General features: G+C 43.9%; 1 long non-coding RNA gene across 1 annotated transcript in view; it reads right to left on the reverse strand.

The window, feature by feature from the left end:
* The window catches only part of LOC134891816 (uncharacterized), an 86,596-nt gene that overhangs the window by 37,932 nt on the left and 22,580 nt on the right, over positions 1 to 26,084 (reverse strand). The window contains exon 2 of the long non-coding RNA XR_010171504.1: positions 12,302 to 12,401. This is a non-coding gene — a long non-coding RNA (uncharacterized LOC134891816). The remainder of the gene's footprint in view (positions 1 to 12,301; positions 12,402 to 26,084) is intronic.

Consider the following 26,084-nt stretch of genomic DNA (forward strand, 5'->3'; position numbering starts at 1 on the left):
ATTGTGGTCCCATCCTGTTCTGACGCTTCTGCTCCTCCGGAGACTTTGGATGTTGTGCGTGCTTTGAAAATCTATGTCAGGCGCACAGCTCAGGTCAGAAAGACTGATTCTTTGTTCGTGCTCTATGATGCGCAGATAAAGGGTTGTCCTGCTTCAAAGCAGTCCATTGCTCGTTGGATTAGGCTTACTATCCAACAGGCCTATGTGTCGGCAGCCTTACCTGTTCCTAAGTCTCTAAAGGCCCATTCTACAAGATCAGTGGGCTCTTCCTGGGGGCTGCTGCCCGTGGAGTCTCGGCCCTGCAACTATGCCGAGCTGCTACCTGGTCGGGGAAGAACACTTTTGTGAAATTCTACAAATTTGATACCCTGGCCAAAGAGGATACCCAATTTGGGCAGGCGGTGCTGCAGCAGTCTCCGCATGTTCCCGCCTGTTCTGGATGCTTTGGGACATCACCATCATACTAGTTCTCCCCAATATCCCTTATGGATGCTAGAAAAAAATAGTATTTTAATACCTACCGGTAAATCCTTTTCTCGTAGTCCATAAGGGATATTGGGCGCCCGCCTCAGTGCGTTGACTTTTCTCAGGTTCTTGTTCTGTAGTTACCTGTTCAGCTGTTGCTGTTATTGTTACCAGCCGTTGTATGGTTGTGGTGTGCTGGTATGTAAATCTCACCACACTTCTTGTTATCATGTTTCCTTCTCTCATATATGTCCTTTCTCCTTCGGGCACGTTTTTACCTATAACTGCCTGTGGGAGGAGGCATAGAGGGGAGGAGCCAGCACACCCAGTTGAAGAAATTTAAAGTGCACTGGCTCCTTTGGACCCCGTCTATACCCCATTGTACTATTTTTCCCCAGTAGTCCAATTATGGACTACAAGAAAAAGGATATACCGGTAGGTATTAAAATCATATTTTTTCTCTTTAAGTTGGTCAGTAAGGGGGCGTAAAATCCATCTTTGTAGCAATGTATTCCAGGAGATGTCTTGGAAGATCTGGATTTTAGTGGAAGTGGAAGCTGCTTAATCAATCTGGCAGTACTCTTCAGGTACATGAAAGGGAGGAGTCATACCAAACAGAAATCATAAATGGGGGTTATTCCCCCCAGGTGTCCCTCAGCACACTGAATAGTACATGTAAAAATACTTGTAAAATGAGTTTCCATTAGTTCTCAGTTATCTTCAAGTGAAACGACTTGATCAGCCACTCACTTATAATCATACGGAATACTTGTGATGTGCAATTGTCTCCTGAATCTTCTGTTTCAGCACCTGATGGTCTTGTAGCATGTCCTGCCTCGTAAGGAGTGATTTCAGGTGTCTCGTGATATTGCCAGGCTTCTTTTTAGAGATCTGGGAAGGGGTTGGCTTGGGTGCAGCAAGAGAAAATGGTTAGCAACCTCTGGAGAGGACATCACGGGTGTCTGTGAAAGCATGTCTGGGGAGGCCCTTGAAGACGATATTTCCAGCAAGGTCTGGAATGCAGTTTGAGAGGAGGGTGTGTGAGTTTACAGCCTTTTCAGTCTTTCCCTATTGGCAATCAATGTAGATGTACAATGGAGAGGTCAGAGTAATAACGGGAAAACCTATGTCACATTTCCCCCAATTTAGGCTGTAAATATGTCATGGCTGTAAATGCAGGGTTGCTGGAAAAACAACTCACAAATAGTCATATAAATGGCAGATATGAAGCAGTGCAATGCAATATGTAAAACATAGCGAGGGGTAGATAAAAATAACACCAGTTATCCACTGATATAAACAGAAGGAACTGAAAGTGGTGTACAGATACAAAAGTATCTCATGGCTTTGACATGGTACATAGTTTATTGGCCCTCATTCCGAGTTGTTCGCTCGCTAGCTGCTTTTAGCAGCATTGCACACGCTAAGCCGCCGCCCTCTGGGAGTGTATCTTAGCATAGCAGAATTGCGAACGAAAGATTAGCAGAATTGCGAATAGAAATTTCTTAGCAGTTTCTGAGTAGCTCGAGACTTACCCAGCCATTGCGATCAGTTCAGTCAGTTTCGTTCCTGGTTTGACGTCACAAACACACCCAGCGTTCGCCCAGACACTCCCCCGTTTCTTCAGACACTCACGCGTTTTTCCCAGAAACGCCAGCGTTTTTCCGCACACGCCCAGAAAACGGCAAGTTTCCGCCCAGAAACACCCACTTCCTGTCAATCACAGTACGAACACCAGAACGATGAAAAATCCTCGTTATGCCGTGAGTAAAATACCTAACTTTTGTGTAAAATAACTAAGCGCATGTGCTCTGCGAACCTTGCGCATGCGCAGTAAGCGACTAATCGCAATATAGCGAAAATTGGCAACGAGCGAACAACTCGGAATGACCCCCATTGTGTTTAGACTTGTGCCGGCAAATGACTGAGTGAGGGTGGTAAGACACAAAGACCACATTGCACACTACAGATATCAAGACAGGGCTGCAGAAAGGATGTATAGCTTCAGATCATATACAAATTGTGGAAGACCAAATTGCATTTAAATACTACTATGAATATTTTGAAAATGTGTATATATTATAACCTACTAAATATTTATGGGATTACTGAATACTGGTTACAATACCTTATAATTTCTTAAGATATACCTAATAAAATTGGTTTAACTATTTCTATTACTGAAAGGGATATGAGTGCACCTATTATAAACTGACACCCTTTTTCTCTACTTTTTGATAATGTACATATTGTGGATGAAATTTAATTGTTTATAATGTTGGATCTCCCACCTAAAGTGACAGGGGAGCGGGAGGGCGATATTTAATTGTGCTTTTTCATCACGCCCAGAGAGGTCGGGTTTAGCGGTGTAAAACAGATAAACCTGACCAAAGTAATGTGCTTGATGCAAAAAGTACCATTTGGGCGTTCATGTCAGCTCGCTACCCCGAGGGTGTGCGAGCTGAAATGTAGGCGCTGGCAGCCGATCGAGCACTAATGGAGCAACAATTGAATAGTTCCGTTGGGTGCCATCTACTAGCTGCATGCTCCGAAAACAATTAACTCATAGGGCGGAATTCAAATGTTTGAAAAGTCAGTTGGGTGTCTGTATTTTCCTGTCTATTAGATAGGAAAAAACAGACTCCCAACTGACTTTTCAAACAATTGAATCTCCCCCATAGAGTCAGTAACTAGCACTACAGAACTTTGTATTCCTGTATATGAATTTATCTGGTATATCCCACATACTTCTAATTAATGGGCCCTACACACTTGTCGACCCACCACCGAGCTGCCCAACGGCCGATACGGGGGGGGGGGGGGTTAGGGGGGGGGGGGAGTGAAGTTTATTCACTCCCCCAGTCGCCCGGCTCCATAGCAGTGCATGCTAATATGGATGAAAATGTCCATATTGGCATGCATGCATAAGCGACCCGGCCCCAACGATGAGCGAGCATGGGGCCGCGCATCGTTCATCGTTGGTGCCTACACACTGCACGATATGAGCGAGTTCTCGTTCATTAATGAATGAGAACGTTCATATCGTTCAGTGTTATCTTCCATTGTGTAGGGCCCATAAGTTTCTCACATACTATCACATACTATCCCTTGTGCAGGATATTCTCTTGTCCTGCATGTCATTTCAATTTGTTGTTGGATTTCCTACTATTTCAATTTAGATGCCACTTGTTGGCCAGAAAAGTCTAATGACTCCGAATCACAGAAATAACCTCTCCTATGTACTTTCTAAAGATTGCCCCAGGCACTATCTTTGTTGCTGAGAATCTTTCTTTTAAACTACATCTCAAGATAAAGAAAAACACTTTTCACAATGCTGGTTGCTCCTAGGAAAGAACCAAATGTCTGAGAGCTATCAGAGACAGACCACTTCCAGCCAAGCCACTTAGTCCAGAGAGTTTGACCAGGTATACATCAGAATGTTAGGTACTGCGCTGTGGGTACAAACTGCACAACGGAGTGTATGACGGTGCAATGTACCATACAGCATGGCATCATACACCATATATTATGATTGACCGTGCATCATGGCCTACCAGAAGATACCGTATACCACCCACGGAAGAGTGCAATTGCCCATACACACTGTACAAACTGCAGAATATGTTGTTCAGATTTTGATGGAAACTACATATTGGGCCTAATTCAGAGATGGATGCAGCCGCGCCGTCGCTCGCAGCAGCGACGTCCATCTGGTCTGTGCATATGCACAGACTGCAGTGTGTGTGCGCAACCTTACGCATTGCAGGCGCATCCAGGTAGGATGCAGCAGCAGTGTGATTGACAGCGGCGGCCGTCAGAGGGGCGTCGTCGCGGCGTTGGGGGCGTACCTAACGGTACGTGTCTAGAGCATTTTCGGGGTGAGGCTGTGCTGCCAGGGATCAACCTTAGATATGATGCCTCCGCAATCGATTGCGGATGCATCAGAAGGTGGCCTCACACATGCTGGGCGGCTTTGCCCTGTGCTATGTGGCCCTCAGCATGTGCGTAGATGAATGCAGATCTGGCTGCGTATGCAGCCGTCTGCGGTCATCTCTGAATAACCGCCATTGTGCAGACATCATGCTACTGTGTACCTGGCCTGTAGGTTGCAAGATACACAGCTGAAGCCTATGGGCTGGGGGAGGTAGAATCATGAGGGATATACCTGAAGTTTATGACCAGGCCTAAAAAAATTGATTTACAAACTATGAAATGCAAATCCAATCCATGGAGTCAGTCCTATTCTTTGCAGTGTGTTTTTGGGTGAGAGTAAGTGTGGTGCTATGCTGCACTTATGGTACCGCCGACTCGCAAATTTTTGTCTGTGGACCCATAAAAGGGTCGTCAGTGGTGCAAGTTTGGGTGCCATTGCATGCGTTTTCATGCCACAGCAATGACACCTCACACCCTTCGCTGGGAATCGGATTGGCTCCCATGCTTCTGCAAAGCTTGATAGGAATGAGGGTTTTATAAGACTACATATACAGGTAAGATCTCTTAGTCCTCACTGTGTTTACATTTAGTAGACATGCTGACTGCAGAACGTGTGATATAAAAGTGTCGCATCATTCAGTATGTTGTGTGAGGTTGATGCTGCAGGGACAGCATTGACAGTGCACTGCCACCTGTTGTCCATAGATAGTACTGTATTGTAGCAGAGCCTCTAAAACAAAGTCTTCCTTCAATGTTCAGGACGGTATGTGATCTATAGCTCTACAGTGTCTAGTTATACAGTCAATATGTCAACACCAAATGCTAGACATGCATTAGGTCGACTTGTTCATTAGGTCAACCTATGAAAGGTCGACAGTGCTTATGGTTGACAGTTACAAAAGGTCGACAGATTCAAATGGTCGGCATGCCACTGGTCAACATGAGGTTTTTTGGGTTTTTTTCATACTTTACCATCCTCATGGACTACGATTGGGAATAGTAACCTGTCCGAAGCACGAAGCACGGCGAGCGAAGCAAGCCATGCAAGGGGACGTAGTGCACTAATTGGGGGTCCACATGCTCAGACAGCGAAAATGACTCCAAAAGAATTGTTGTGTCAGCCTTATTCTGAGTCAACCATTTTGCATGTTGATCTTTTCATGTGTCAACCCTTTGTACCTGTCGACCTTTTCCAGTTTCGACCATATGGTGTTGAACTATAGATTGTACACCTTCTTACTATAGATCTGTTGGACCGTAACTGTTCAGGATCTCATGCCTTTTACATATCCAAATCAGCTCTGGCCCCAAATCTTAATGGAGTTCATCACTGATCTAGTAGTTTCAAAAGGCTTTCCTTTTATTTGGATTATAGTAGGTCAGTAGATTATTTTTCCATAATGTGCCATTCTTTTCTTTACTTATGACATCTGAATCAAATATTAATTTACTTGAATTCCCACAGGAAATCACCTCATATTGTGGGGTACAACTTATGACTAAATTCTGGAGCCCAGGGCGAAATTTCGACTCCCAAAAAAACAAACAAAAAAACATATACAGTGTATTAGTTTGAGCAGAATGATAAGTTGTACAAGTCAGGGTTCAGGTCATATTGAATCTCTGACCTGTTGGTTTATTTTTTACCCACATTGCAAAGTGTTTCTCGCATTTTGCGTTTCAACTCAATAATGGTGTACTAAGTACTTGGCATTAGTATTTTAACTGACCCCTCTAAATCCCTACACTATATCTGTGTAATGATTAGCATTACTGCCCAGAGTCCCAGAGTCTACAGATTCCCAGAGTCTACAGCGCATGCGCAGATCTATGGGAAAATGGCACGGTGGCCATTTTCCCAGTGATTTTCCTACTGTGCACGTGCGAATCACCGGGAAAACGTGCAGGGTGTGCGATGTGGGCCCCCGTGGACCCTGAGGGCCCGTGTGCACCGCACATACTGCACCCATTATAAATACGCCTGTGTCTATACCTTAACTACACCAAGGACCCAGACAAGTAATAGTGCCCCTTATACATGCCAGAGTAATAAGAGTTCCCCTTTTACATGCCAGAGTAGTAATAGTGCTCCTTACACATGCCAGAGTAGTAATAGTGCCCCTTACACATGCCAGAGTAGTAATAGTGCCCCTTACACATGCCAGAGTAGTAAGTGCACTTTCGCATAATGCTAGAGTAGGGACATAGGGAGTGGGACATACACTTACCATTACCAGCAGCAGCATAATCTCTCCACCAGCAGGGGTCCGCTGCATGGTGAGTGAGGGCTGCTCCCCTCCAGGTGTATAGTCCCAGGAGCAGGACACACAGCAGCGCTGCGGGATGAGGTGGGGAGGTGGAGATCAGCATCTAGCCTGCTGACAGCACTGCAGTCGGGAATGGGATCAGTTGTTTGAGAGTGCCGGCTGCTCTGAGCTCTCCCGCACGGTGGCTCCCAGAATGCTATTCGCCACCCACCGGTATTTTGGGACACTGGAGCAGTATAGCACTTGTACAATATGGCACTGGTGGCGGGTGAGAGGAGACAGGCACCATCATATTGGCGGCGCCAGCAGGATGACTGCGGCCAAGCCCTTAGGTCGCAGCGCTCCAGGCGATTGTCCTGCTTGGCCGTCCCTAGATCCACCCCTGATTTGGGGTCCTACAATTGAATTCATTAAGATGACTGAAGTGATTACTTCAGTGACCTGAGCTTAGGCTCAGTCTATCATCTGCAGTTTATTGGCCTAGATGAACTATTTAATCATATCTTAAAGGAAATTATGAAAATGATCTGATTTAAAAAAGAAACTCAGAAGAATTCCACTTTTCCTCTTTGCTGTCTGTAAGGGGCCCCAGACTTCAATTCAAGTTTTGGTATTTGAGTTTTCAGGCAGGAGACCTTGGGTTATCCTTAACGTTTTCAGAGGGTAGCTTGAACAGGAATTCTAATTTTGGGGGAATTTATTTGCACGGGAAACTAATACGTTTTCACTGGTGTTAACTTATCGCCCATTAATTTAACTTAACGCTTGTTTGTGGGTGTTAAAATATCAAAAAGAAAATGGATGTGTTTCACCCGATAATTCTTCCTGGTTTTACACATGTTAAGTATTGGTAAAAATGGGGAAATCTACCTGTACCCCCAAAAAAGATAAACTAATATTGGATAATAGTTTAGAAGTCTATTAGTGGCCATAAAGAAGGTCACATGGCTGTTATAAGCATTTTTATAAAAATTTGAAAAAAATTATATACAGCAAGTGTTTTTCTACAAAATAAATGCTGTACTTAAAAGAGGGGTGCATAAAAAAATCTTCAAAAAACACCTCTAAAACCCATTTTTACCTTAAAATAGGGATTTTCCCCAACTTTGCAACTGCTCAGGAGGTAGTGAAAAAAAATGAGTGTTAAATCATATGGAGAATTATTGCGTGTTAACCTCACCTGCAATTGAATTGACCAATAACCACTGTTCACGAAAAGTTACAACTTTTCACGTGAAAACTGTGTTATTACCTGCAATTGGATTTACCCATTTGTATGTACACATACTTCTGGATGCTGTTTCTCTTTGCACCCTGGTTACTGTAGAACTAATGTCAGAGACCAGGGTCATCAATAAACTGTCCCTATCTTCTGAAACTTTAGTTATAGGGTTTATATACTCTCCTGGAATAACTTTTACAGTGCCAGAGGTATCAGCTAAAAACTAGAGATGAGCGGATTCGGTTTTACTCGGTTTTACTCGGTTCTCAAAACCGAATCTTATTGGCTATCCAAAACACGTGACATCCGTGAGCCAATAAGATGTCGTTTTGAGAACCGAGTAAAACCGAGTAAAACCGAATCCGCTCATCTCTACTAAAAACATGCCGAAGCTGATGTCATTGAGAAATCAATTAGTGAATGTTGTCCAGAGCAACCAATCAGGTTTTAGCTATTATTTTACAGAACGTACTTGATAAATGATAACTCGAATCTGATTGGCTGCTTTAAGCAACATCTCCACTTGTCCTTTTTAGAAGGCTTGATAAATCTATGCTCCCATAGCAAGCGCATATGGGAGCATAGCAAAAAGAGCATGCACTTTGTATCTGGAACAAATCATGTTGCAGTGCAAGGGGTGCAAATATATATACAGGTTGAGTCTCCCTTATCCAAAATGCTTGGGACCAGAGGTATTTTGGATATGGGATTTTTCCGTATTTTGGAATAATTGCATACCATAATGAGATATCATGGTGATGGGACCTAAATCTAAGCACAGAATGCATTTATGTTACATATACACCTTATACACACAGCCTGAAGGTCATTTTAGCCAATATTTTTTATAACTTTGTGCATTAAACAAAGTGTGTCTACATTCACACAATTCATTTATGTTTCATATACACCTTATACACACAGCCTGAAGGTCATTTAATACAATATTTTTAATAACTTTGTGTATTAAACAAAGTTTGTGTACATTGTGCCATCAAAAAACGAAGGTTTCACTATCTCACTATCTCACTCTCACTCAAAAAAGTCTGTATTTCGGAATATTCCGTATTTCGGAATATTTGGATATGGGATACTCAACCTGTATTGTGTTTGCATGCGGGGTAAATACTGGCTGCTTTGCATGTAGCCCACAAATGACGGACAGCTTTATTATTACACTGCAGTTTAGATTTGAGGTTGGACACGTCCCTCTCAAATCTAAATTTTTCTGCACCCCTTCCTTGTTGTACAACATGGTTTTACCAAAGTGCAAAGTTACTTTCTTTTTTTTTTCTTTTGCCCCTATAGTGACAGTGTGTGACAGTGAGAGGGGGTGATAGTGATTACCTCTCTATTAACAACATTAAGGAAGGTCATTTTGTGGCCATTTATTTATGCCAAGATAGCAGCTGTCCCGTTGAAAGTACTGAACCTCCACCACTAATCGCACACTGCTGGGTTCTGTGTATATGTATACTAGGTCCCGCGTATGCACAGAAAATAGAAGAAATACTTCTTCTCACTGAATGTGATTATATAAGGGTGCACACAAAAAGGAATTTCTTTTTTGTATTGTATGATACTTTATAGACACTAGAAGGAAATACTCCCCCCCTCATAGATGTTGGATTTGCCACACTTTTTCTCTTTTTTTCTTATGTGGCAAATAATGCTGCCCGATACAATGGGCGGGTTTGTTTGTTGATTTTTTTTAATCTTTTTCCCTTTTCTTTTATGAAAAAGGTATACACACTTCCAGAGCTTGATTATAACACAGATATGAGATTGAAAGATTTAGCTATATTTTTATATCTAATAGATTATGGTTAATAGTTTTTCAATGAACATCAAGGGATTGAATTCTCCTAATAAAAGTTGTCTAGCATTACAGACCTTTCATACACATAGGGTAGATGTAGTGGCCCCGCAAAAAAAAAAAAGATTTTTCATCTATAAATACCCCTACATTAAAAGATTATCATTACACAATGGCCCTCATTCCGAGTTGTTCGCTCTGAGTTTTTCATCGCATCGCAGTGAGAATTCTCTTAGTGCGCATGCGCAATGTTCGCACTGCGACTGCGCCAAGTAACTTTACTATGAAGAAAGTAAGTTTACTCACGGCATTTTCATCGCTCCGACGTTCGCATTGTGATTGACAGGAAATGGGTGTTACTGGGCGGATGCACGGCGTTTTAGGGGCGTGTGGATGGAAACGCTACCGTTTCCGGAAAAAACGCAGGAGTGGCCGGAGAAACGGTGGGAGTGCCTGGGCGAACGCTGGGTGTGTTTATGACGTCAGCCAGGAACGAAAAGCACTGAACTGATCGCACAGGCAGAGTAAGTCTGAAGCTACTCAGAAACTGCTAACTCGTTTGTGATAGCAATATTGCGAATACATCGGTCGCACATTTAAGAAGCTAAGATTCACTCCCAGTAGGCGGCGGCTTAGCGTGTGTAACTCTGCTACATTCGCCTTGCGAGCGAACAACTCGGAATGAGGGCCAATATGTTATACAGCCAATGGCACATTTAAGAGCAATGGGGTGGCTATTTTAATCTGTTCTAATCTTTTACCCTTTCTGCTAAAATTAAAGATAAAAATGAAGGTATATCATACTAGTAGGGATTCTAAATGACCTGAAAGTCTCGCTAGTCTCTTTATATGCCCCCAAAGCTCATCAAATTCCCTTTTACAGAAATGTATGTGCTAAAATCCAAGATGTACAAAAGGTCTGTCTTGTATTATGTGGCGACTTCAATGTATCCCCTGATCCTCGAATTGATAGGTCTGGTCCTTCCCATCTGGGGTCGCCAACTGGAGATGACGATCCGCATTTAATTTTAAAGAGATTCCTTGGTGACTTTGGTTTGTACAACATATGGAGGACTGAAATCCCGAAACTCGGGATTACACTTACTGTATTATTCGAGTGTCCACAATACCTATTCTCATATAGATATTATACTATCTGATAAAAGATCCCTCCAGTACACACATAATTTTAAAATCTTACCGATTACATAGTCGGGCCATGCACCTATTGTGTGGGCTTGGATCCCTGATTGGCAAACACTCCAACCAGGCTCTGGCAATTATCTAAACATTTTTGCAATCTCCAGAAGTGGTTAAAGTATTAGAAACCTCTATGATACAATATCTAGAGTATAATTCTCAAGAAGGAACATCAGATTTCACACATTGGTGTGCTTTTAAAGCAATAATAACGGGGATAGCTATACAACAAGGAGCTTAATTTAGAAAACATCTCCTAACACAGTAGAAACTGTTAGAATCTAAATTGGTTATACTTGAGCAACATAATCAACGTAGACCCTCTGGAGATTTAAAAAGACAACTTCAGATGATTTACTCCCAATTACAGATACTTTTCATGGACCGTGTGAACACCTCTCATAATAAAATGAAACACAAATACTACATGGCAGACAATAAAGCAGGTAAAATGTTAGCAAGAAAAGTCTGGGGTCAAAGGGCAAGGAATAGAATACACTGTTTGTATAATGACAAAGGTGGAAAGATATACAAACCCCAGGATATGTCTAACCATTTTGCTAAATACTATGCATTTCTATATAATTTATCATCGGATCCTGTAACCCCTCAACCCAATATGGGCATTATAACTTCACTTTTATCAAATTTGAATTTACCTACTTTAACAGAGGAAGAATTATCTCTTTTAAACGCCCCACGGAAGCCTGAAGATGTATCACTAATCATAAAATCTTTGTCTAGAGGTAAAGCGCCGGAGCTTGATGGCTTTATTAGCAATTTCTACAGATCTTTTGTTGAGGTTTTGACTCCTACATAACTACCCTTTTTAAACAAGACATAAAGACACTAAAACAAGATATCTCTCAGCAAAACTTTTAGAAGCGCAAATAGTAACTATGCCAAAAGCAGGGAAAGATCCCTCAGAGTGCAAATATTATAGACCTATAGCGCTCCTTAAGACTGATGTGAAAATATTTGCCTGCTTGATTGCTAACAGGCTATCTCCAATTCTACCGCGACATATAAACCCAGACCAAGTCGGTTTTGTGTTATATAGGCAAGCTTCCAATAATACAAGAAGGGTATTTAACATAACTGAAATGATATCTAGATCACAGGAAGAGTTTGTATTGTTGTCATTAGATGCAGAAAAAGGCTTTTGATAGACTTAACTGAGAGTATATCTATGTCTTATACTTTGTCACAATTTGGGTTCTCAGGAAAAATAATGGACTCAATAATGGCTTTATGTCTATATCCTACTGCACGGGTATTAAGTAATGGCTTGCTTTCTAGTACATTTTAGATTTTTAATGGAACAAGACAGGGATGTCCATTGGCCCCTTTGATATTTATATTAGCTATGGAACCATTAGCTCAGAAGATTAGACTTACAGAAGGTTTCCCTGGGTATTTCACTACAACAGGCTCTCATAAGATATGTCTCTTTGCAGATGATGTGCTACTCTTCATCACTAAGCCTTTATCTTGAGTCCTGTTGGAGAAAGAGCGCTATATAAATAAAATTATTATTATTATTATTATCTTCTTTACCAGTACTTAGTGACATACTGGATTCTTTTAGTAGAGCCTCCTTCTATAAGATCAATACATCTAAATCGGATGCCTTGCCCTTCCGTTTTAAACTCTCTTAGGCCTTGGAGAGTGATAAATTGCACAGTGATAAAGTACAAGCCAATCAGCTCCTAACTGTCATGTTACAGGGTGTGTTTGAAAAATTACAGTTAGAAGCGGATTGGTTGGTACTTTAGCACTGTGCAATTTATCACTCGCCAAGGCTTGATAAATCTGGACCTCAAGCATTTATTTCACTATACCTGGAAATCGTAATTTCTTACATATTTAGGTGTTAAAATTCCTTTAAATTTTAAGAATGTTTTTGAAATTAATATGACTCCAATGTTTACATATATAATCTCATCTGTTAAATTATGGGGATCCTATGAAATATCCTGGTTAGGGAGGATAGCTGCTTTAAAAATGTCACTGCTCCCAAAACTGATGTATTTGTTTAGAACTATTCCCTATATGTGCCTGAAACATTATTTAGCTAAGTTTACAAGGCTAATGGTAACCTATATTTGGAAACAGAAACCTCCAAAATTGGCAACACATATTATGACATTACCACGGAGATATGGAGCGCTTACAGTTACTACTGAAGGTCAGGGATAGGCATATTGTTTCTGGGGCAGAATGGGAACTCCCATCCAAAAATTTGAAATGAAAGGAATGAGCTTTTTGATATTTTACCTTTCTATAGATAGTTGGATTATTCAAGGAACTACTATACTTCAAAGTTCTACCTTACTTCCATGGTCCCAATTACAACTACAGTATGGCTTACAGAGTAACACATACTATACATATCTTCAAATAGCTTATTGGCTTTGAGACATGGGTAAGGAGACTAGAGCATTATCTAGGCCCCTGAAAATACTCTTAAATAAACTATACCAGTAAGTTTCTAAGGGTGACATTACGTTTTGGTATTAATATATATAAGCTAAACCTAAGGGATGCGGTCAATTTACCCACAATCAAAATCCTGACGGTCAAAATATCGACAACCATTGACCGACGGTCAAAATTCCGTCATTTAAAATCCTGACATGGTCAAAATCCCGACATTTAAAAATAAGAATTTACTTACCGATAATTCTATTTCTCGGAGTCCGTAGTGGATGCTGGGGTTCCTGAAAGGACCATGGGGAATAGCGGCTCCGCAGGAGACAGGGCACAAAAAAGTAAAGCTTTTACCAGATCAGGTGGTGTGCACTGGCTCCTCCCCCTATGACCCTCCTCCAGACTCCAGTTAGGTACTGTGCCCGGACGAGCGTACACAATAAGGGAGGCAATTTGAATCCCGGGTAAGACTCATACCAGCCACACCAATCACACCGTACAACTTGTGATCTAAACCCAGTTAACAGTATGATAACAGAAAGAGCCTCTTAAAGATGGCTCCTTAACAATATAACCCGAATTTGTTAACAATAACTATGTACAGTATTGCAGATAATCCGCACTTGGGATGGGCGCCCAGCATCCACTACGGACTCCGAGAAATAGAATTATCGGTAAGTAAATTCTTATTTTCTCTATCGTCCTAAGTGGATGCTGGGGTTCCTGAAAGGACCATGGGGATTATACCAAAGCTCCCAAACGGGCGGGAGAGTGCGGATGACTCTGCAGCACCGAATGAGAGAATTCCAAGTCCTCTTTTGCCAGGGTATCAAATTTGTAGAATTTTACAAACGTGTTTTCCCCCGACCACGTAGCTGCTCGGCAGAATTGTAATGCCGAGACCCCTCGGGCAGCCGCCCAAGATGAGCCCACCTTCCTTGTGGAATGGGCCTTAACAGATTTAGGCTGTGGCAGGCCTGCCACAGAATGAGCAAGTTGAATTGTGTTACAAATCCAACGAGCAATCGTCTGCTTAGAAGCAGGGGCACCCAACTTGTTGGGTGCATATAGTATCAACAGCGAGTCAGATTTTCTGACTTCAGCCGTCCTTGAAATGTATATTTTTAAGGCTCTGACAACGTCCAACAACTTGGAGTCCTCCAAGTCGCCAGTGGCCGCAGGCACCACAATAGGTTGGTTCAGGTGAAACGCTGATACCACCTTAGGGAGAAAATGCGGACGAGTCCTCAGTTCTGCCCTATCCGAATGGAAGATTAGATAAGGGCTTTTATAAGATAAAGCCGCCAATTCAGATACTCTCCTGGCGGAAGCCAGGGCCAGTAACATAGTCACTTTCCATGTGAGATATTTAAAATCCACCTTTTTCAATGGTTCAAACCAATGGGATTTGAGGAAATCTAAAACTACATTTAGATCCCACGGTGCCACCGGAGGCACCACAGGAGGCTGTATATGCAGTACTCCTTTAACAAAAGTCTGTACCTCAGGAACTGAGGCCAATTCTTTTTTGGAAGAATATTGACAGGGCCGAAATTTGAACCTTAATAGATCTCAATTTGAGACCCATAGACAATCCTGATTGTAGGAAATGTAGGAAACGACCCAGTTGAAATTCCTCCGTCGGAACACTCCGATCCTCGCACCACGCGACATATTTTCGCCAAATGCGGTGATAATGTTTCGCGGTGACTTCCTTCCTTGCCTTAATCAAGGTAGGAATGACTTCTTCTGGAATGCCTTTCCCTTTTAGGATCTGGCGTTCAACCGCCATGCCGTCAAACGCAGCCGCGGTAAGTCTTGAAAGAGACAGGGACCCTGTTGTAGCAGGTCCCTTCTCAGAAGTAGAGGGCACGGGTCGTCCGTGACCAACTCTTGAAGTTCCGGGTACCAAGTCCTTCTTGGCCAATCCGGAGCCACTAGTATTGTTCTTACTCCTCTTCACCGTATAATCTTCAATACCTTTGGTATGAGAGGCAGAGGAGGAAACACATATACTGATTTGTACACCCAAGGTGTTACCAGTGCGTCCACAGCTATTGCCTGTGGATCTCTTAACCTGGCGCAATACTTGTCCAGTTTCTTGTTGAGGCGAGACGCCATCATGTCTACCATTGGTCTTTCCCAACAGTTTATTAGCATGTGGAAGACTTCTGGATGAAGACCCCACTCTCCCGGGTGAATATCGTGTCTGCTGAGGAAGTCTGCTTCCCAGTTGTCCACGCCCGGGAAGAACACTGCTGACAGTGCTATTACGTGATTCTCCGCCCAGCGAAGAATCTTGGCAGCTTCTGCCATTGCACTCCTGCTTCTTGTGCCGCCCTGTCTGTTTACATGGGCGACCGCCGTGATGTTGTCCGACTGAATCAACACCGGTTTTCCTTGCAGGAGTGGTTCCGCCTGGCTTAGAGCATTTTAGATTGCTCTTAGTACCAGAATGTTTATGTGAAGAGACTTTTCCAGGTTCGTCCATACCCCCTGGAAGTTTCTTCCTTGTGTGACTGCTCCCCAACCTCTCAGGCTGGCGTCCGTGGTCACCAGGATCAAATCCTGTATGCCGAATCTGCGGCCCTCCAATAGATGAGCCTTTTGCAACCACCACAGAAGATATACCCTTGTCCTTGGCGACAGGGTTATTCGCAGGTGCATCTGAGGATGCGACCCTGACCATTTGTCCAACAGATCCCTTTGGAAAATTCTTGCATGGAATCTGCCGAATGGAATTGCTTCGTAAAAAGCCACCATTTTTCCCAGGACTCTTGTGCATTGATGTACAGACACCTTTCCTGGTTTTAGGAGGTTCCTGACAGGTCGGATAACTCCTTGGCTTTTTCCTCGGGAAGAAAAACCTTTTTCTGAACCGTGTCCAGAATCATCCCTAGGAACAGCAGACGTATCGTCGGAAAACAGCTGCGATTCTTGGAATATTTAGAATCCAGTCGTGCCGTCGAAGAACTACTTTAGATAGTGCTCTTCCGACCTCCAACTGTTCTCTGGAACTTGCCCTTTTTAGGTCGTGCAAGTAAGGGATAATTTAGATGCCTTTTTTCTTTGAAGAAACATCTTTTCGGCCATTACCTTGGTAAAAAGGCCCGGGGTGCCGTGGATAATTCAAACGGCATCGTCTGAAACTGATATTGACAGTTCTGTACCACGAACCAGAGGTACCCTTGATGAGAAGGACAAATTTTGGACATGGAGGTAATCCTTGATGTCCAGGGACACCATATAGTCCCCTTTTTTCCGGTTCGCTATCACTGCTCTGAGTGACTTTATCTCGATTTGAACCTTTTATGTAAGTGTTCAAAACATTTTAGATTTAGACTATGTGTCACCAAGCCGTCTGGCTTCAGTACCACAATATAGTGTGGAAAAATAATACCCTTTTCCTTGTCGTAGGAGGGGTACTTTGATTATCACCTGCTGGATATACAGCTTGTGAATTGTTTCCAATGCTGCCTCCCTGTCGGAGGGAGCCGTTGGTAAAGCAGACTTCAGGAACCTGCGAGGAGAAGATGTCTCGACTCTCCAATCTTTACCCCTGGGATAATACTCGTACGATCTAGGGGTCAACTTGCGAGTGATCCCACTGCGCCCTGAGACTCTTGAGACTACCCCCCCACCTTGAGTCCGCTTGCACGGCCCCAGCGTCATGCTGAGGACTTGGCAGACGCGGTGGAGGGCTTCTTTTCCTGGGAAAGGGCTGCCTGCTGCAGTCTACTTCCCTTACCTCTATGTCTGGGCAGATATGACTGGCCTTTTGCCTGCATGCCCTCATGGGAAAGGAAAGATTGAGGCTGAAAAGACGGTGTCTTTTTTAGCTGAGATGTAACTTGGGGTAAAAAAGGTTGGATTTCCCAGCTGTTGCTGTGGTCCCCAGGTCCGATGGACCGACCCCCAAATAACTCCTTCCCTTTATACAGCAATATCCATCTGCCGTATGGGATCTGTATCACCTGACCACTGTCGTGTCCCTGACATCTTCTGGGAGATATGGACAACGCACTTATCTTGATGCCAGAGAGCAAATATCCCTCTGTGCATCTCACATACATATATATAGAATGCATCCTATTAAATGCTCTACATGAATAAAATATTTTCAGTCAGGGAATCCGACCAAGCCAACCCAGCACTGCATCTCCAGGCTGATGGCGATCGCTGGTCGCAGTATAACCACCGTATGTGTGTATATACTTTTTAGGATATTTTTCCAGCTTCCTATCAGCTGGCTCCTTGAGGGCGGCCGTATCTGGAGACGGTAACGCCACTTGATAAGCGTGTGAGCGCCTTATCACCCTAAGGGGTGTTTCCCAACGTACCCTAATTTCTGGCGGGAAAGGGTATAACGCCAATATTTGCTATCGGGGTAACCCTACGCATCATCACACACTTCATTTTATTTTATCTGATTCAGGAAAAACTACAGGTAGTTTTTTCACTCCCACATAATACCCTTTCTTGTGGTACTTGTAGTATCAGAAACACGTAACACCTCCTTCATTGCCCTTAACGTGTGGCCCTAATGAGAAATACGTTTGTTTATTCACCGTCGACACTGTATTCAGTGTCCGTGTCTGTGTCTGTGTCGACCGACTGAGGTAAATGGGCGTTTTTAAAACCCCTGACGGTGTTTCTGAGACGCCTGGACCGGTCCTAATAGATTGTCGGCCGTCTCATGTCGTCAACCGACCTTGCAGCGTGTTGACATTCTCACGTAATTCTCTAAATAAGCCATCCATTCCGGTGTCGACTCCCTAGAGAGTGACATCACCATTACAGGCAATTTCTCCGCCTCCTCACCAACATCGTCCTCATACATGTCGACACACACGTACCGACACACAGCACACACACCGGGAATGCTCTGACAGAGGACAGGACCCACTAGCCCTTTGGGGAGACAGAGGGAGAGTCTGCCAGCACACACCAAAAACGCTATAATTATATAGGGACAACCTTATATAAGTGTTTCTCCCTTATAGCATCTTTTATATATATACAATATCGCCAAAATCAGTGCCCCCCCTCTCTGTTTTAACCCTGTTTCTGTAGTGCAGTGCAGGGGAGAGCCTGGGAGCCTTCTCTCCAGCTTTTCTGTGAGAGAAAATGGCGCTGTGTGCTGAGGAGATAGGCCCCGCCCCTTTTTCGGCGGCCTCGTCTCCCGCTATTTTTGAAGTTAGGCAGGGGTTAAATATCTCCATATAGCCTCTGTGGGCTATATGTGAGGTATCTTTTGCCTCTAATAAGGTTTTTATTTGCCTCTCAGAGCGCCCCCCCCAGCGCTCTGCACCCTCAGTGACTGTTGTGTGAAGTGTGCTGAGAGGAAAATGGCGCACAGCTGCAGTGCTGTGCGCTACCTTAAGAAGACTGAGGAGTCTTCAGCCGCCGATTTTGGACCTCTTCTCTCTTCAGCGTCTGCAAGGGGGCCGGCGGCGCGGCTCCGGTGACCATCCAGGCTGTACCTGTGATCGTCCCTCTGGAGCTAGTGTCCAGTAGCCAAGCAGCAAATCCACTCTGCACGCAGGTGAGTTCACTACTTCTCCCCTAAGTCCCTCGTTGCAGTGATCCTGTTGCCAGCAGGACTCACTGTAAAGTAAAAAACCTAAGCTAAACTTTCTCTAAGCAGCTCTTTAGGAGAGCCACCTAGATTGCACCCTTCTCGTTCGGGCACAAAATCTAACTGGAGTCTGGAGGAGGGTCATAGGGGGAGGAGCCAGTGCACACCACCTGATCTGGTAAAAGCTTTACTTTTTTGTGCCCTGTCTCCTGCGGAGCCGCTATTCCCCATGGTCCTTTCAGGAACCCCAGCATCCACTTAGGACGATAGAGAAATACCAACAAGGTCATAATACCAACATTTAAAATGTCGACAGGTCAACAAGTCGACATGAGTTTGTCATGATTTTTTAATTGAAACCAACTTGTTCATACTTTACCATCCCAGTGGACCTGGAGGGGGCATATAATAGTGTGCTGAGCGCAGCAAGGCACCGTGCCTGAAGAAGCGAGCCATGCGAGGGGACAGTTATATGGTGTCCATGTTAACCTATGTCGACATACACATACACACCAAAAAAAATGAAAAACTCTATCAACATTTTATATGTCTGTATTTTGACCTTGTTTATATTTTAAGTGTTGGTATTTTTACCATACTTGCCTACCTGACCCTCTCCATGATGGAGAAAATGCTCTGTTCCTGGACTTTCCTGGTAATGTATGATTGCCATCACCTGTGGTGAGCTAGTTAATTGATAACAAGTGATGGCAATCATACATTACCAGGAAAGTCCAGGAACAGAGCATTTTCTCCCTCATGGAAAGGGTCAGGTAGGCAAGTATGATTTTGACCTTGTCGGAAATTTTGACCGTCAGCCAATTGTTGTCGGGATTTTGACCGTCGGGATTTTGATTGTAGGTATTTCATACTGATCCCAAAACTAACACTAAGAAAACATATACAAGCTAAATCTAAAGGGGGGTACCCACGGAGCGATATTCTAAGCAATCTGACTAGATTGCTTAGAATATCAGCATGATCGCTCAGTGTGTAGACCCCTCAGCGATAGCAAAGCGCGGCCCCGCACATCGCTATCGCTGCTGGGTGAAGTAAGCGGCCCCCCCGTCTCCCCCCGCACGCTCAGCACAGATCGCGCTGTGCTGAGCGGCGGGAGAGATGTGTGCTGAGCGGTTCGCTCAGCACACATCTCTCCTGCATCGGCCCGTCTATATGAGCCTTTACACTAAGAAAACATTCCCCCATAAATCTGTGTCCCAGATAAGATGGGAAATAGATTTGCAATGCACATTTACATTTGCAGAGTGGGAATTCATCTACAACAGGCATGTCCAAACTGCGGCCCTCCAGCTGTTGAGAAACTACACATCCCAGCATGCCCTGACACAGCTTTAGCATTTTCTGACAGCAAAAATGTGTCAGGGCATGCTGGGATATGTAGTTTCACAACAGCTGGAGGGCCGCAGTTTGGACATGTCTGATCTACAATAACTGTTCTCGAATACCTAAGTGTGCTAATCATATAGACATGCACTACAAATTCCGCCATAGATTAAATCTTACCCCAATTAATTTATGTGTGGCCATCTTCATCTATCAATTGTTGGAGGCAATGTGCGAGTGAAGGTACTTTTTGAAATTGTTAATGGAGTAAGTGTAGGACAGAGTCTTATTTAATATCGTTAAATATGCCCATTGTTCTAAAGGGGGTACACACAGAGCGATGTTCACTTAATTTCTAAGAAATCTGACCAGATTACTTACTGTAGGGGTGCCGGCGACAGCGATGCGCGGCCTCGTACGTCGCTATCGCCGGCTCTAGATTGGGCATGCATGCATGCCCAATCTAGTGAGATCTCTCATTTCACCGCTGGGTGAAATGAGCGGTCCCCCCCGCTTCCCCCTCACTCAGCACACATCGCGCTGTGCTGAGCGGAGGAGAGATGTGTGCTGAGCGGTCTGTGAATCAATGGATAATCAGCACCAACAGCCGGGGAAGACGATCTGCATGACAAGACTGGTGAGACTATAGTTTTACAAACTGTCTGGCCAGACATACTACAAGTACTAATCTTGCCACTGACTTTGAGTATAAAGGAGTCCATGTAATGATTTTAGGGGGTCATTCCGAGTTGTTCGCTCGCTAGCTGCTTTTAGCAGCATTGCACACGCTAAGCCGCCGCCCTCTGGGAGTGTATCTTAGCTTAGCAGAATAGCGAACGAAAGCTTCGCTAATTTTCTCGTAACGATTACCCCGCAGTTTCTGAGTAGCTCCAGACTTACTCAGCCATTGCGACCAGCTCAGTCCTTTTCGTTCCTGGTTTGACGTCACAAACACACCCAGCGTTCGCCCAGCCACTCCCCCGTTTCTCCAGCCACTCCTGCGTTTTGCAACTCGAACGCCTGCGTTTTTCCGCACACTCCCATAAAACGGCCAGTTTCCACCCAGAAACACCCACTTCCTGTCAATCACACTACGATCACCACAGCGATGAAAAAGCTTCGTTATGGCGTGAGTAAAATACCTAACTTTTGTGTAAAATAACTAAGCGCATGCGCTCTGCGTACCTTGCGCATGCGCAGTTAGCGGATAATCGCAGTATAGCGAAAATCGGCAACGAGCGAACAACTCGGAATGACCCCATAATACTGATTGCTGCAGCAGTGTTAAATATCATAAATAAATGAAACAAAGTAATTTCTTGTAACAGAACTGTTGAAAAAGGATCCACAGATTATTTTGCTACACTGTCAACTGGATGTTGCGATACATGTGTCTGATTGCAGGAAAACTGCAGTTTCTTTGAAAATTAATTAACCGGCCGGTGGATTGTATGTTTTTTCTTTTATATTAAAAAATCTTTTATATTGCATATATATAGATATCTTTTTAATAATTCCTGAGCGCAGTAATATACTTTTTTTTTCTTGTTTTTTTACGATTAATAGGGTAGAGCAACCCCTATATTACTGGCAGCACATGAATTAAATTGATAAGCGTGTGGTCAAAACTTCTGTGTGTTCTACAAACTGCCCTGTCCCATCAGGATGTACCCCAGGGAAGGTGCCAGCGATGCATTATGGCGTCTGACGTTTCATACGGAGATTTCCAAAACCAGCGACTGGGTCAGAGGATTGAGAGCTCGAACAGTTGGCTGATGAAATCTACTATGAGGTGGCGTGAACAGACCAGGGAGCGGGTCATGTTGGACCACCCCAAGAAGCAGTTACCCCCAGACAGGAGACAGTGGCTTCTGGGCCATATCACGCAGGTAAGTGCAGTGAATGCTACCCTGAACTACCCTATACAAGGAATATCTGAGGAACGGATAAGTTGTGGATCTGCCGTGCTTTTAGCTGTCCCATGTGCTATACTGGGGGAGGCTACTGAAAATAAGAAGTGGGATCAGTATGAGATGCACTACAACTTCCCATCTGCAGAGGTGGAAGATGGGGATCTAGTAACTAGCTGCCAGGATATCTACAAGGACTGTGTAGAAGAGAAGATCTCTGTGAGTGGAGCAATAGGTTGTCATATCCCAACTATAAGCATGGTTAGTGCAGACAGTGCCTCACTTAAGGCTGATCAGCATATTCGGCTGAGGGAGGCCTATTGTCCAGTTATTTTATCAGAAAAGGATGGTCAGTAAGTGCCCAGTGTATACCCAGCTACCGTATCTCTCCCAGAAGATTCTGGAGGTCTGTTCCCATTCAGTGAACTTGATGATAAGGACCAGCAGTCTGAATGCCAGTAACTGCCCTGTGACACAGAAAGAATCCAGTTATCAGAGATGGTGAAAACTACATTAGCACTGGAGTTGGAAGGAAATATGTTGCTCTACTCTAAGGCACCTGAATATATTTTGGACTGGCATTGTGTGCAAGGTGAATTGACTGACTCTAACAAGGACAATGATGTTCAGCCAGGACATGTTACAGCGAATACAGTAAATGGAGACAGTAATGCCACTGTCCCTGTAAACCTACATCCATGTTCCAAAACAACCATGGTCGAGTTGGTGGGTACACACAAGGCAGGTGAGCAGATTGCACTCCAGGCCAAAGCGTCCAAGACTTGGAGAGGAATCACACAGGTTACCCAGCCAGCCAGGCTGGAGGAGGAATTTATCCAGGATAGCACAGAAGGAACTTCTGGGGGGCTTGTCAATATTGGGGTGTTGCAGAAAGAGACATTTGCTTTTGAGGGGGGAAACCTAGGTCAGGATAAGCCTAGCCTGGAGGCTTTCCTACAGCTGCAACATGGACTGTTCCTAAAGGTGGATGTATCTTCATCCCCAGGCATGGAGGAATCCCCATTATGCCCTTCCAATTACCATACCTGTGGCTCATGTTTGGGGGAGATAAGCCACTGTCCAGATGCACCAGAGGTAATGGAAGTAGGGTTCCCAGGGAATAGATTGTTGGCAAGAGAGAGTGAGTGCCCCAAAGAGCAGAAATTGTTTATGGAGGAAAACTGCAACTATCTGAAATGTCAGTTTGCCCAGTTGGGTGCAGGGGAATTATTAAGTCCCCAGGTGGAGTTATTGGACTTATTAAATTACACTGTTGCACTAGCTGTTAGCCCAACCAAACACCCATCTCCAAAGGGGACATTGGCTAATGTATATGTGTGGGACACCAGGGAGAAATACAAGAACTATGGACTGTTGATCATGTTTCCCCCAGACCCTCGTAAGACTCTATTGATTTATGTACTGTGGGCCACGTACCCACCAGACCGGGGAAAGAAATCCCCACACAAGCCTCATGACAATGGCTGCAGACTTTGGACATGGGACGCTGATGGGCTCCCTACAAATGGTATAACGCTATTCGCAAAACCACCAGGCCCACAAGAGGATCCAACCAGTCATTGTTATGATGGGACCCAGACTGTTTGATTTATGAGAGCGACACTACTCTTGGCAAGCTTAAACTAACCAGGATACAGAGCTAGAAAGTAGGGGGCGGTAATGTGACGACACAGCCTGTATCTCGTGTCGCACAGTGGTAAAAGACACGCGGTTACTTTCCTAGCCCTGGTCCTACCCATGGACTACACTAATTGCCGATATGTTATTAGTTATATGCTAGATAATATTGTATTGTGTTATTATATTGTATAGTTATGTTTTATCTGCTATATTTAGAATATGTAGTTTATTTGGTTATTATGGGTTCAATTAAATTGTTAATGGAATAAGTCTAAGGCAGAGTGTTAATTAATATAGTTAAATATGACAATTGTTATAAGGCCCCTGACAGTCCAATCAGATGTGCAGAGCCGGCCATAGGCATAGGCAAACTAGGCAATTGCCTAGGGCATTTGATATGCCTAGGGGCATCATCAGCTTCTGCTGATTAAAATGATATGTGACATGCCTATATTCTGTATGTAGCATTTCATATGCAGATACAGCCACAGTCTCACACAGTATATTGACATGCTGCATATCAGTTTAATCAGCAGAAGCTGCTTGTGCATCCTAGCCACATAGCAATGCAAATAAGATACATTTTCATTAAAAAAAAGTGCCCGACGTTAGCATTGATGCAAGATTTGTGAGGACACATCTGTATCCAAGCAGAGGCAGAGGTCACAGTGTTAGTGGAAGTGTGAGTGCTGTGTGTATGTGAGAGGGTTCGTTGTGCAGTAGTGTTCAGAATATGTGTAAGGGGCATTATGTGTGTCATGTAAAAATACATTAATAATCTGCAACATATGTGTAAAGGGCCACTATGTGTGTCATTAAGTGTATAAGGGCATTAATAATGTGCGGCATATGTGTAACAGGGTACTAATGTATGTGTGTCATTATGTGTAATGGGGCACTAATAATGTGCAGCAAATGTGTAGGGGGCACTATGTGTGTCATTATGTGTATAAGAGCATTAATAATGTGCAGCATATGTGTAAGGGACATTATGTGTAAAAGGGCATTAATAAAGGTTGTCATAATGTGTAAGGTGCATTATGTTTATAAGGACATTAATGTGTCTCATATGTGTAAGGGGCATTACTGTGTGGAATTGTGTATAAATGCATTACTAATGTGTGTCATTATGTGTATAAGGTGCTCTACTATGTGGCGTTGCAAATAGAAAGGGCACTACTGTGTCATCTAATGTGAATAAAGAGCAATAAGGTGTGGTGTAATGTGAATAAGGAGCAATTCAGTGTGATGTAATGTGAATAAGGGGCTCTACTGTGAGGAGTAACGTTTATAAGGTAAAGTGATACTACTGTGGGATGTAATATGAATTATGGACACTATTGCAAGATAAAATGTGAATAAAGTTGCAGTACTGTGTGGCGTAATTGGAATTGGGGTTACTATTGTGTGGCCATGTCCCTTCCCAGCAAGAAGATGCCCCTTTATGGGCTGTGCGTCAAATGTGCGAACTGTTCCTATTTATAATATAGGGGGTACAAGGACTGCTATGAGTGAGGGGTAATGGTGCTGGGAAAGATGTGCAAGGTCAGAGGCAGAACCAGCGGTGGTGCTAGGGGGCACCAGCCAAAATCTTGCCTAGGGCATCATATTGGTTAGGGCCGGCTCTGCAGATGTGATTAGTATGAGTAGGTTAAGTAGTTAAAAGGTTATGTATGGAGCTGCAGGTAATCTGATCCCATACACCCCATTGTGTACAGGAGCCCAGACACTCGTCTCCACTCCTCTGTGACCTCCTGACTGGCCAGCTTGTGTGATGAAAAGACAGGGGAGGGTATAACAAGAGGTGTGAGCTCTACTGGTGAGGGAGAGATCTGCACAGAAGGTCAGAGAGAGTAGATGTACTTTTGGAGTGCAGGAGCTAACTAGGCATTGCAGTGCCGTCAGTGGCGAGAATCCGTGGCAAAGGACACCGTGGTGGTCATTCCGAGTTGTTCGCTCGCTAGCAGTTTTTAGCAGCCGTGCAAACGCTATGCCGCAGCCCACTGGGAGTGTATTTTAGCCTAGCAGAAGTGCGAACGAAGAGATCGCAGAGCAGCTACAAAATAATTTTGTGCAGTTTCAGAGTAGCTTCAAACCTACTCAGCGCTTGCGATCACTTCAGACCATTCAGTTCCTGTTTTGACGTGACAAACACGCCCTGCGTTCGCCCAGCCACGCCTGCGTTTTTACTGGCACGCCTGCGGAAAACTACATAGTTCGTTGTAATAGTACGTTTTTTTGCCTCAACACTGCACAGCGAATGAATGCAGCTAGCGAA

The sequence above is a fragment of the Pseudophryne corroboree genome, chromosome 1, assembly GCF_028390025.1.
Source record: "Pseudophryne corroboree isolate aPseCor3 chromosome 1, aPseCor3.hap2, whole genome shotgun sequence".
Classification (NCBI taxonomy): Eukaryota; Metazoa; Chordata; class Amphibia; order Anura; family Myobatrachidae; genus Pseudophryne; species Pseudophryne corroboree.